The sequence below is a fragment of the Triturus cristatus genome, chromosome 6, assembly GCF_964204655.1.
Source record: "Triturus cristatus chromosome 6, aTriCri1.1, whole genome shotgun sequence".
Taxonomy (NCBI): Eukaryota; Metazoa; Chordata; class Amphibia; order Caudata; family Salamandridae; genus Triturus; species Triturus cristatus.
In genome coordinates this window covers 1736440227-1736454202 of record NC_140589.1, presented here as the reverse complement: position 1 = coordinate 1736454202, position 13976 = coordinate 1736440227, and the positions used below count along the sequence as shown (strand labels likewise).

The 13976-nt window shown below is 44.4% G+C and overlaps 1 protein-coding gene across 3 annotated transcripts in view; it reads right to left on the bottom strand.

Annotated features, from left to right (window-relative positions):
* Window positions 1-13976, bottom strand: part of DISP1 (dispatched RND transporter family member 1) — a 586767-nt gene that overhangs the window by 401783 nt on the left and 171008 nt on the right. Inside the window, exon 1 of one of the 3 annotated variants that reach the window (XM_085612978.1) lies at window positions 8215-8267. The exons of the other annotated variants lie outside the window; for them this stretch is intronic. The gene's annotated coding sequence lies outside the window, so the exon portion shown is untranslated. Of the gene's footprint in view, window positions 1-8214; window positions 8268-13976 lie in introns of those variants that run through there. 3 annotated transcript variants of the gene reach the window in all.

The window sequence follows — 13976 nt, the reverse complement described above, 5'->3', positions numbered from 1 at the left end:
AGACTTTGACCTGTGTCACATCCTTTACTCCTAATTCTACTGCCATCAAGGGTATAATTAAGAAGCATTGGGGTATTCTTACTGCGGGTGACCTCACTATCCCGCCCCCTCGCTTTGCCTTCAAACGTACCCAAAATCTGAAGGACATCCTTATTAATACGAGACCTAGACATACCAACCACCATGATCAAAGCACTCTCTGGGGTCTCCCCCCTGTGAGAGGACACTATCCTTGTTGTTCCTGTGCTGTGTGCCATCAAACCGCGGTGATCAAAGAGGTGGTTTTTTCAGACTCATTCACATGGAGGTTACAGCGTCATACCAATTGTAACACCACACAGTGTATTTACTTAATTATCTGCCCCTGTGAACAGAGATATGTAGGCATGACTATGCGACCAGTAAAGACACGCATAACAGAGCACAAAAGTAATGTGAGATGTCAGAGAATTACTACGAAACTATACACCCACTGTAAAGAGAAAAATCACACACCAGACTCCCTTAGATGGTTCATCCTCGAGGCACACCCTAGGATTACACAAAGAGCACTATTTAAGATTGAACAGCGATGGGTGCACCGCCTCAGGACAGACCTAGAAGGCTTGAATGATCAGATCCCGTGGGCAGCACTCATGGACAGATAATGTAGACTCCCATGTTATCAGCGTGTCCACTAAGGAGTAGATGGACCACAGACTTGCTACACTGGGCCGCACTTCTAGTATGGTTATAATCATTCTTTCCGATACACAGTTGGAAATTTGTGTTGGTCGCCTACTCCAAGATGGCTACCACCGATTCCATCAATTCCCTAGATGGGGCCACCCCCTTGGTTAGCTGACCCACTACAAGGCCACATTATTATCTCTCACCCTCCATTGCGGTATAACACTGTCCGCGTTGTTACCATGCAATTAGTACACCCTTATTCATAGGGATACTATGATTCCAGTAAGCACAGATACCTTTCTAAGATGGCCGCTGTTTTTGACATCCCAATCCAAGGATCTTGCCACACACTCTCATGAGACACACTTCCGGGTATTCGGCCCGCCCCCTGCAGAACATTCCTTCCGGTATATCTGTTATGGCAACATGCCGGCCATGAGTATTCCCGGGTCGAGTGGCGCGAGGGTAGGTTGACAGCCCATTCTGGCAACAACCTCCAAGTAAGTGTATCAGCGATACGACTACGCGCCCTGATGTGAGTGAAGGGTCAGGTGAGTGGTCGGTGTGCGCTCTCCGCAACTGATGGGATGCTTATTGGTGTGCATACTCCCGCCGCCGAACTGACAAAATACGACTAAGACGCGGTATTGTCAGTGCTGGCTTTATTTTAGGTGCTATTACCACATGTTGTCAGTACGCAATATGAGATGCACATCTATCGGCCCACCGGCGCATCTCGCTCGGTACTCGGGGGGAGCTGGTGGCTTCCCTTGGTGTTTGCCGATCACCTTTCACGGCAAATCCGGGCTTGCCCTAGACTCAATACGTGGAGCGAGTGAGTATGAGCTGGTGCCTTTAGTTGATGGTCACACAGTTCTAACTGGCTGATACCTTGAACGGCTTGGCATTTACAATTTCTGTGACTTTCTCTTTCTTTTTAAGTTCGTTCCGTGGTGCTATTTTATCATCAGATTGCTTCCTGTGGTTTAAGACTCGCATCACAGCAGCTCATGTGACAGGATCACACAGGGGTAATACAGTTTATACGTGCTGACGATACTTGCCGGGCTTGTTGTTGTCATTTTCATGTATTACTTTATTTCTCACTAGGACACCAGAATCTTGGTGTCCAGGTGGCGCCACGGCCACGGATAGGAGCAGGGTACTACACCAGAATTGGTGAGTGTCACATGACTTCACTTTTAGAATACTTGTAGTCACCTCATTTGAGTGCCACTTAGGATAATAGGACACTTCCAGTCTTCTGTTTTTAATTGTTTTTACACTGGTTTTAATTTCACTAGTTGTAGGAGAATTCCTAATCACTGTATAGGGGTTGTTGACACTTGGTGACAAAGGACGTCAATTTGGACCATCTAGTCAAAGGGGGTTATCACCACTATGTGATACAGTCCTACACAGTACTTACTTTAAATATTGCCTTTGCTTGGGATGCCCTACTCAAAAATCTCCTTTCTTTTTAGGTTCCCCTAGGCATATGGCGAGATCGTTCCCATATAACAGGTGGTAGGTAACAGTTGTGCTTACCGCATTGTGTAGATTATTGACAGCTCAAATAGGTCCTGAGGAATTGCCACGGATCACTAGGACCACCGGGCAAGAAACATGTCGACCAGTACAGATGAGCTTAGCCAAGCTGAATCATAACATCAGCTAGCTGCCACTCTGTTTTCTTTTTATTCAGGTGGAGAGCCACCCTTAATAAAACTAGATTTTTGGACTCTCCAACTTGTTTTAACTCACTTACCTGCACTCACGTCTACACCACTAGGTCCCTCTCACACACACTGCATCATACGGCCAGGAACTAAAGATCTCCGCCAAAGAGCCCCTTTTAGGGTGCCCGTCGGGCATTGCAGCGCCGGCCCGACGAGGAGCAGGTCCATATGATGAAGCATGACACCTAGCTTGCTGGGTGTGTGAGGACCCTAGTTCCGAATAGAGGTATTCCTCCTTCTTACGGTCTCTTCTTTGCATCCACAAAACCCCCCCCATCTTACTGAGGAACTGCATACTCTTTCTTTTTCAATCTGATCGATATCATGCCACATTGAATCTCACTTACTGATATGGTCTAATGTGCTACCTCTGCTTTGGTTGTGTTTCTTAATGTTTACGTTATAAATGTAATTTTCATTTTTGTAATATATGGCAATTCATACTTGATTACTGAATACCTGTACTTTACCAAATGCCAACAAATAAATAATGAAGAAACACTCAAAACCAATTATCCTAATATAATGCAGTCAATCTACCCCACTCCACCTTAACCTACCCCGCTCCAACCTAATCTACCCCGCTCCAACCTAATCTACCCCGCTCCAACCTAATCTACCCCGCTCCAACCTAATCTACCCCGCTCCAACCTAATCTACCCCGCTCCATGCCAATCAACCCCACTTCACCCTACCCCAATCAACCCCACTTAAAATTACCTCATCCCACTCCAATCCACCCCACCAACCTACCCCACTCGAATTTACCACACTCCAGTCTACATCACTCAACCTCAATCTACCTCATTACAATCTAGCCCATTCTACCCCACTGCACACCAATGTACCCCACTATTTTCTACGCCAATCAACCCCACAACATTCTAATCCAATCTACCCCATTCCACTCTACCACAATCTACCCTACACCACTCCACATCACTAACTTTTAGTCATGCTGAACAGCAGTCACACTGGTGTGCAACATGGCTAAAACACATTACCAAAGTCAACAGCGCTCGCATAGGCAACACCTATAGGCTTTGCGAATGCTTGTTTTTTGTGAGCAACTGATACACTTTGACAAGTCAAGAATTATTCTTGTTTGCATTTTATAGAGTCTTTGTGTAGGACTACTACTCTATTGCCAGTTTTGTCAGTTCTATCTAGGAGAATACTAAAATACCACTGTGGTTAGCAACACTAAATACCTTAGGCTCTAGCTGACTGATACTGGTCAGAGGTGATACACAATATTTTGATACTAGCTGCTCTGCAACAGCCTGGGATGATGCATTCAACTCTGAATGGGACAGTGTTCACATTTGAAAGGTAGCTCATCTTGATTGGTCATGCATTGTCACAAGTGCTTACAAAGGAGGACAAAAAATGCCATTTCTAGTAAGTACATTGGGCTGGAACAGAGTCTACTCCTCCAAGTCGTTAGAGTCATCTACCTGGAAGAAGACCCATCTGGTTGCAGAACTTCTACAAGCCAGTACTAGGCCTATGCTCTGGTGGAGTGCTGCTGCTGCACCCTGCTTAGAAAAGTAGCAGCTCTGCCCAGAGTGAGGAAATGTACAAGGCTCCTAATGAAAAGAACAAATGGTACAATCCATCTCACTGAAGCCTTCGTGGAAGTCGTCCAAAAAGGGGTGAAACACCTAGGGGATTGGAGCCTGACTGGCTAGAATCGACCCAGGAAGCATTGGTTCGACTAATGGTGATGAACCTGTACAGGAGCATTATAGGACCGAGGGTGGCAAAGCCTGCATTATCTCTAACCAGCCTCGCACTATTCCTGACAACGGAGTAATCTATACCTCCCCACTATGTGCAGTGGGGTCATGCTGCTGTGAACAAGGAATAAGGGTGATGAAGTCTATCCGCTTTTTCACCTGATAGAAGAACAGACTTCTTGGCAATGGTCCTTCGTATATGTAGAGAAGCCAAACAAACATTGGTTGCACAGCACATTTCCTCTAGAACTGCACTACAAATAAGTCATCTGTGGCTGATTCAGCTCCAGTAGAGTGAGTTGGCTAGTGACCTGTTTGCCAGTGTGCAGTAGCATTTGACACAGTCTGCCGTTTATCTAGCAATGCCTTGCGTCATAACTAACTGGCCCTTCTTATATCTCCAAAAGACCAGAAACCCTTAGGAAGGTGCACATTCTTTGTTCTGCGCGTATAGGATATTAGCACTACATTGCCCGTCACTGTACCTATGAAGAGTCTTGTCAAACGATTGCAGGGTCACAAAAAAAAACATGTATTGTTAACGTCAAACTCTAATTAAAGTTAATGGATTCATTTTCCTTAACCTGGATGGCATAATCACTACCAGGAGTGCTGCTTACCATGACTGGAACTCTAGGTGAAAATAATACAACACCTCATGGTGTAAGCAATAAAGCTTTTTACTCAAAGTTCTGGGCAGGCTGGACCACAGATTGAAAGGTTTGCAAGAACACCTTTTCTGAGTGGTTTCATAATTGGCAATGAACTATAAATTCGCTCAGCTTTTTCTTGGTGGTAGGAAATTAGGATGTCACTTTACTGGGACAGAGACAGAGGAGCGCTCCTGCCGCAGTATCTTCAACCGCTTGTTAAAGTTCTTATCTTACCCATCCGCCTTTCCCTCAAGATCTCTGATGCCCCTTCAATTCCATCTTCAATCACCAAGCCAAAAGGACCTCCGTGTATGAATACCTAACCTCAAAGTTTAAAATTAATCAGATAACTTACCTGCCAAACAAACATTGAGCTGCTCATCTTTGCATCCTTCCTGCTAAGAATAACTCTATAAACAAGCATTTGCAATGCAATAGGTCTCGCATTTACGAGAGTTTAAGCTACTGGCATTGTAAATGACCATGCCTTTTATTTATATGTTTTGATAATGAACACATAAATAAAAGGCATTGTCATATATAATGCCAATAGCTCAAACTCTTGTAAATGCAAGATCTTTTTTTAAAAAAAGCGGACGCCATTGTCCCGGGCGGCTTAGAAAGTGAAAGCGCGCATGGCGAGCTGAATGTTGCAGGAAAGCAAGTTGCGCCTGCAGTAGGAGAAACTATTTAGAGAAAATAGTGCGTACCCACTAAAAAACGACTCACCGTGTAACACCCAAGTAAAAGGGCCAGTCTTCTTGGGAGGTTACGAATGAAGACAAGGCGTTACTAAGGAGGGACTAACAAGCCTATTAAGGAATCTGAAGCCAGCATTTACAAAGGACAGTGACACAAGCCAATGACAAATCTAGGCGCACAGTGGTTGGGGCTTCTATTCTAAACTCCAATACAGCATGGCTCGCAGAGCATGCACTGCCCAGGTTCAACCTAAAAGGCAGTATGACAAACCTCCTCCACAAGCCACACTATGGACTCCATGCTGCGTTATCTTAAGGTATTAAAACAATAAGGCCACTCCCACACGCAATCTATCCCAAACCCTTGTGTATTTATTACATGATTTCGAACAGCGTTAGCAGCTTCATCTTGTTGTTTTGCCAAAATACTGAAACTCCAGTCAAGATAGGAATTTAGGATAGTGACTAACTCGGTAATCGGTAATCTTAAACTGCTATCATCTGTTTGCTAAGTATTAGTTGCATGGCAGCTAGAATAAATTAGTTTTCAGGAGTTTCCTTAATCACAGATCTAAAGTTCAATCCTCAAATTAAGATTCAGGGCATTCCAGAGTCTGGGTCGCTTACTGCCTAGCGACCAACCACTATGTTTAGCTTTTTCAAACCCACTTTACTACAGTGATTGAGATAAGATGTGGCGTGTTGGGGAGAAAGTCTAAAGCATGGATTTGGAAAGCTGTGCTGCCTTGCACTTGTTCAATCTTTTCTGGGCAGACATGGGATTTTCTTCCAGTGATGTGGACAATCCTACATGTCCACTGTAGGTTTTAATTTCTTCAAAATGAGAGGAGTGTTCTGAAGTCAGAGGTACACCTAAAGTAGCTACTCCTCTCTCAAATGAGGCCATGCGGTTTCTGTGTGTGGTGGGGGCTGCACTGCCATCTGTAGGGAATTGTGTGCTGCACAAAAAGGTTTTCCCCTTTGTGTTAAATTGGTGATGCCTTTCATAGACATCCCTGCCTGCATGCACACCCCTTCTGTCTCGCCCCTTCCCCTTAAGAAACAAGTGGACCAGGTCAGCAGGGGATGCATTCAACCCATTCCCTTTGTCCAGTATAAGTTTCTCCTGGCCCGGGTGAAAGCGACCCAAGCCTGAGGTCAACACACCATATTGACTAGCCACAACTGGCTTGACTGTAGAATCTGGGACCAGAGGGTAGCAAAATCTGGTAAGCAACAGGCATGCAATAGTAACTAGATGCTCCTCCAAGTTTGAAACTTCCAAACACTGCAAACCTACTGGTTGATGAGGATATTTTGCATAGGTGTATACGTAACTGAACCCCTGAGCTGCTGGTTCATCTTTGCCAACTTGGCAACAAGAAAGCATGCACAGCAGTGAAGGACCATGTGTAGACCCTCTTCTAGACTGCTACCCTTCCTCCCAACTAAACCTAACCCCAAGAAGTCTGAGGGGTTGCCATACTGCTAGGATTAGGGGATAGTAGGAAGAATTTCTTATCTGCCAAGAAGCAGAATTCAATCTGGTAGGGATAGTGATTAGGTCCAGCACAAGGTCCAACTAGCTGGACTTGTGTGGGGACAGATAAGCTATGTAAGCCCGCCTGCTTGCCAAGCAGGGCCATTACCCAGCTTCCAAGTCAAAAGTAAGAACATCGGGTCGTAGAGCAGCTGCATTTTCTGTAGTCGAAACAAGGATGAGTCTGCACCATCTTCAGCCTTTCCCATTCCTAGGTGACACCTGTATCCCTCTTCCTTCAGTGGAGTCAAGTTCTCCTAGTAGGAGTACATCCTAATTCCCAAACTGTTTGGGCCATCTATATCCTCGAAGATTGTAAATCTCTTACCAGCAGCAGTTACAATGTAAAATTAAAGCACCTGTTCCAAATTAAGACTGCTGTAACCACTAACTGTAGTGATGACGTCAGGGTTGATGGCGCCCCAGAAACTGGGACATTGTGCGATAAAGGAACTTAAAGAAAAAACTGTACCCCAGCGAGTCAACAGTGGGAGTTAGTCCACCATTTTCATCAGCTCCCCTAACTGGCATTGGTCCTAATGGATTACCGGATAATGTAGGGTCATTGAGACACCACCTCCAAAAGAACATTAGACTTTCCAGGATAGGGTCCTTGTTACTTGGGTCGATGGAAATCATTTACCAAAAAGCCAGGAGTTGGCAGAAGTGACATTTCCTTTAATAATCCCCATCACAAACTCATAGGAACTCTGACGAAATACTCACATTACCTTTAACACGAATTACATAGCAGAAAGTGACCTATACTAACAATTCCATTAAAAACATAATGTCATGACATCTCTGAAGTAAAGTATAAGATAAATCAAATCATGAAAGAATCCAAACCAGAATACTCGTTTAGTTTCAAATGATACATTAACTAGTATGTTAACTAACGCATTACCAAAATATCCTACAAGTTCAGCAATCATCATAGACGGGGTAAATTCTTCATATACCTAGTTAGAGCCATCACAGGTAACCCCAAGTGCCTAATCGGCAATCTCATAAAATAAGGCACAGCGTATTCACTACAGTCTATATGCACAAATAGAGTCATGAAGATCCTTAAGGCAAATAAAAACAAACTAATTTGTTACCCCAGTTTTGGCATTTTTCAAAGAGCTAGCCCATTTTTCTTATTTTCTTTGCTCTCAACCTACTTACAGTTTGTGGTAGAACCCAGTGTGAAATCCACTGCAGATCCAGAACAGCTATACATTTCTGAAAAGTATACATTTCTGGAAAGTACCCCCAATCTGCCCCCGTGGGGCAGTGGGGAGAACTCCACTAGGCACCAGGGACCTATAAAAATAAAAGATGGAGAAGTGAGGGCAGCCCCTCATGAGCATGTCCATGCCCCCACCCCACCAGTAATACTATACTGTCAGTCTTTCTGCCCCGAGTGGCAAAAGGGGGTGATTATCCCCAATCTACCCCATCCCCCCACCACCAGGGAATTATAACAAGCATTTGCAATGCAATAGGTCTCGCATTTGTTGCAGTTGGAGCTACTGGCATTGTAAATGGCAGTGATTTTTATCAATGTTTTTGTTTGCAGTGGAGTGATTATTTAAAAAATTACACACTATACCATATTATAAGCTATTCTAGCAACTGTACAGTAAAGCTATGGCTATTTTAACGTAAAGGAGTGTGAATGGATGAATAAAAATACAAAAAACAGGATCTAAAAATTTACGATGGCATGTATAGCAGGGGACAGGGACTACCGATCACAACAAATGTACTTGAAGTGACTGGGGCATCATATGCAATAAAAAAATAAAAAAATCGGTAGTACGGGGTGTCAGCGACGCTTGTGCAAATGTTGTTCAGCTGGTGAAGTGGTCAGCTCTGTTTGCAGATGTAAAGTGGTGAAAGGTGAAGTATTCAGCTCTGTTTGCAGGCACAAAGGGATGAATGGTGAAGTGGTCACTCTCTTCAGCGGTGAACATGCTCTTTACTGTTGCTCATGGGCATCAAGAGACTCTGCCAGGTCTAAGGCATTCCAGAGACCTTATATGACGGCTGGGGTTTGTAAATGAACCTACATTAAACACCACTAAGAGATGAAGCGATTTCTGCAACATCACATGATTTTTCTCCAAAATGTGTTTTTTCAGTTTTACTTTTTGGATTCCTGGGATGCTCTGGCATAAGATTCCCGGTTCCACCATGATTCATTTGGTACAGTAAATAAACACAATAACCAAAAATACTCTCAAACTGCAGTTTAACGGAAACGTGGTTTTCTGTGTAACAGACAAACGCCTGACCATGGTCCCAGCAGGGGCACGTGCCACCTAATCTAGAGACACTTCTCTCACAGGAGTTGTGCCAACTCACCTGCAGCCAAAGCTATGGGTCACGGGAAAATGGGATGGAGAGTAAGGGGGGTACAGGGAGAGAGAGAAAGGGGACACAGGGAGAGAGAAAGGGGACACAGGGAGAGAGAAAGGGGACACAGGGAGAGAGAAATGGGGGCATGGAGAGAAATGGCGGACTGAGAGAGAACGGGGGAAGAGAGGCTGGAAGGGTGAAAACGAAAGGGAGAGAGGGCACTAGTGAGGGGGGTACCGGAAGGGGAAGGAGGTGGACAGGTGATATACATTTTAAAAAGCAGATCTTTGGCAGTAGGTGATGACTGCTGGCAAGGACCAACACCCGGAAAGGAGGTTTGACATCCGAGCCCCCACTATTATAATGTGAAACTATCATGCAACTACAATATCACAAAAAGGTGCTAGTTTTCCAAAGACACATGACCCGCCTGATGTACACACTACAAGATTCTTAGAAGTCTCAATAACATAAAGACAAATTCATCTGGCACATTGGAAAAAAATTATACTTTTCAAATAGCCCTCCGTATTAAATTTGCTCCATTTCTACGCTCAGTTAACAGATATAACTACAACCCAATTAATGGTATTCCATTGATCCACCTCGGAAGAATGAAGGCTGAGGCAGACTTGCCGGGAGTGTAACCTCTGCCCCTTACAAGTGTACGTCTCACTGAGCCCTTCTGCCGGTATTGTGTTGGACAGCTGGTTACAATTCGATCAGTTGAGCCCCTTATGTGTAGCCTTTAAACAGAAACACAGCAAAGCCCGCTTTTGTATTCGCCAGATAACTAGGAAAACCAGCTATACACCAGCCTTGGCTCCGCCGGTTATGAATAACTTAATATCCACGTACCTACCAAACATGAATGTGTCCTTCTATAATGGATGTGGTATACATGTAAAGTGCTCCAATACCTACGGATTGAGTTTGCGCTAAATAAAAAAAACTAAAAAATAAATACAAACACCTAACAGATCTGTTCCAGGTCAGGCAGCGGAGTCATAGTTCGCCCGACCCTTGTGAAGACAGAGCAGCCGTCCCTGAAAATCAGCAGGGCAAGGGCGAGGATGTGGTCCGTCGGCTAAAATGCCGACTTTGGTGCTGGAAACCAGAGTTGGAGCCCCGAGGTCGCATCAACATCTTGTGATTCTGGGCAAATCACTTAATCTCCCCGTGCCTGAATGTGTAATGAAAATACGGTGCTCGTGTAAAGCGCTCCAATAAACTTCGGGTCGAGTTCGTGCTATATATATATATGCAAAAAAAAACAAAGTGCAAAGGCAAGTAACAGTACAAGGACATGTCGCCAGCTAGTCACATGCACTCATAACCACACCTACAGGCGACGCAACAGCACAGTGAACCCATCCTCCCAACACCGGACATTTTGCAACTTGCTTTTATATGGTATACGCATAATTATACATTTGCCACACTTGCCTCATACCATCATCTCCTGCATATTTTTCCTTTTCTCGCATAATTTAGCCAACCCTGCCAGTTATACTATAATAAAGTAAACAAACTAAACAGTTCACAGAACTTACCCCAGTAAAACAAGCGTCTTCAAATAGGTCGTGTCTCCAATGAATGTCGCTGATTCGCCTTCTTTGAAAATGTTCAGTGCTGCACGTTTAAATAGAGCATTGGATGCACGAAAGATATCACTAATAGCACTAAGTAAACAAAGTAATTGCTAAAAATGTCCTAAAACATGCCGCCCTAATTATCGCTTGCCATGCAGCTTTTATGACTAATGAAGGCGTGGCGGTGGTGCCAGTAATACGCCTGCTCCCGATCACAACACAGAAAGTGAGAATTATCACAGCATGATACCCCACAGTAATCATTAGCACAGCATGTCGACAGGCGCCCCAAGCTGCTGGAGCACTCAACTATAATTAATGCGCAGCACGTCTTCCGGAGACGAGCACTCAAATGGAATTAACGCGCACAAGCTGTTCCACTGTGAAGCGCGTTCACAGACCAGAATCAGCTCGTGCCCAGACCAGAATCCGCGCAGCACGTCTTCCGGAGACGAGCACTCTGGAATTAACGCGCACAAGCTGTTCCACTGTGAAGCGCGTTCACAGACCAGAATCGGCTCGTGCCCAGACCAGAATCGGCTCGTGCCCAGGTCTGTCTCCCTTGGGAGTAAACACGGCAACAATAGTCTCGTTGGCGGCAGCGCTTCGCGTTGCAACGCCAGCGAGACCTAAAAATAAATTATGAGGGTGGGACCTGCCCATCATGAGTATGGCCATTCCGCCACCCCAAAAAACAAATGAACTGACAGTCTTTCTTTTCCCCCCACCCCCGACACCCCAGGCAGGTGGATGGGGAGGATTATCCCCAATCTGCCCGGATTGGAGGAGGTTGGGGGTGGGGGGGAGATAGGCATATTCACCTCCATCTGCCCCCCGGGCGGGCAGAAAGCTCACTTTACATCACGATTTCAAAACAGCACCGAAAAAAAAGTACCTCTGCTCCGGTGGACCGGCTTAGGGATCACCACAGGAGAGCAATCCCCAAAAAGGGATCCACCCTCCAGACACCAAGGGCTTGTGCTCCCATACAAACATAAGTATTCTTGTATGCTAGCACATACGTTCCTCATATATATTACCTACAACCAATTCATGGATCTGCTCTCATCTGCACTGACAAGTCCGTAGTAAGAGATGTATATTTAATAAGAATATATCTCTTTACAACACATGCTTTAGATCGCATGCCATTACAATGCGGTTGTTACAACGACCGCGGTATAACAATGCGAACCATTACATCGCTAGTTGTTACAATGACTTGCTGTAGGGGGCGCGCTGGACTTAGGAATAGTATAATTTACTTTTCCTACTCCAGTTTATGCAACAGCAGGAAAGGTGTTGGATTGTAAAACAATGACTTGCAGTAGGGGGCAGAAGGTGTTTGAAACGACTTGCGATGTAATGGTTTGCGTTGTAACAACACGGTCGTTGTAACGACTACGTTGTAATGGCATGCGATCTAAACCATGAGTTGTAAACGCTGTTTCCCATGTAATAACTAACACACAACATTGAGTTTGAGAGATTCTTGGCTTAAAACACACTTGTCCCTCTCAGTAAGTGACAATATAATTCCATTTATCAGTTTAGTTTTTAGTGACATCCGTTGGCAACCTTACCAGGAAATCGTTAAAGAACAGGAATCAGAGGAAATTACAGTAATATCCTTATATTGCAGAGACATGGGCCCCTGCTCTCCCCCACACCCCCCCCTTTAGATTTATCTGTTTAGTTTTTAGTGATATTCGTTGGCAACCTTACCATTTCAATAATAACCTTATATGGCAGAGCCATATGAGTACTAATAAAGTCCCTTTTCCGGGAGTCAAACAGTTACTCGTAGAGGTCTCCTCATTTTCCGCACCAGGAATTTATTGCTTAGAAAGCCCTAGCGCATACCTTGGATCAAATGAACTCTAGCATAAGTTGGACCAAACGATCTCCCTTACCCGTTGATATTTTAAAGCATGGAAGCTTAAAACAAGCCCCCTTAAACATGGTGTTAATCTGGAGGACTATCGGGCGGGGCAAATGAGGAAGGGTGATGTCAATTCTGCACTGAAGAGAACGTCCAGGGTCTTCAGCTTAGAAAGGGAGCACTCAACCGACTGGTTGAGCTCGCAAGGCTCTGAAAGAATTCAAGCTTTCCAAAAAGTCATTTAATTCCAGCACCAGTATCTTTCCCCGCCCAGTACAGTCACTCTCTCTTCTAGCATGGCATTAGTTAACTGAAGATAGTTAGGTTACGCAGACCATTTAAGGTTTGCATCTAGAGTTCTACAAGTTACCCTATAAACGTTTGCCGCTTCTGGTCTTTGCGCAGGAGAGAAGCACTCTAGTAGATGAAGAGGTAACAGACCTCAAGCGGGGCTATCATTTGGTTCCACTTGCACCCTAGGGTTTTTTAAACAATGACTTCCTGGTGGGGAAAAAATGAAAAGGGTTCGTTCTCATAAGATTTTTACCCCAGAAGGGTACTGCTGATCACTGCAAGACAAATTACTCGTGGCGGATGTCTTTTCCAAAGTTTTTTGAAGGAATACAAATCCATTACAGTAGAACTCTACCTGCCAGGGAGGCATTGCTCCTGAACTTGATCAAAAAGCTCTTCAGGGCATTGTCCTCTCCAAACATAGCCAGGTAGATTCAATAAGTCATGGCAAATGTTTGGATTGATAACTCTCATTTTGGAGCCCAAGCTGCATGAAGTATGGCCTCCAAGATCTATTTCTTGGGCAGTATAAAGGAGGTCCTTATAGAAGCAGGAGATTGGTTCACAGATAATACCTTTATGAAGTTTTATGTTAAGCTGGTGATTGGCATGGGTTCTCAGAGTGCGAGTAAGCTTCAAGCATGCATAATCCTTGCTTCTGCCCCTGACAGATTGAAAAATCTCTTAGATAATGATAGAGCAGAGGTATTCCTCTCACTAATTTATGACAATTTACAAAGAAAAACGAGTTGAGACACAGATCATATGAAAATTACAAAATGTGTGTTAAGCTCCACGTTTCTAGAAATGACAAAACA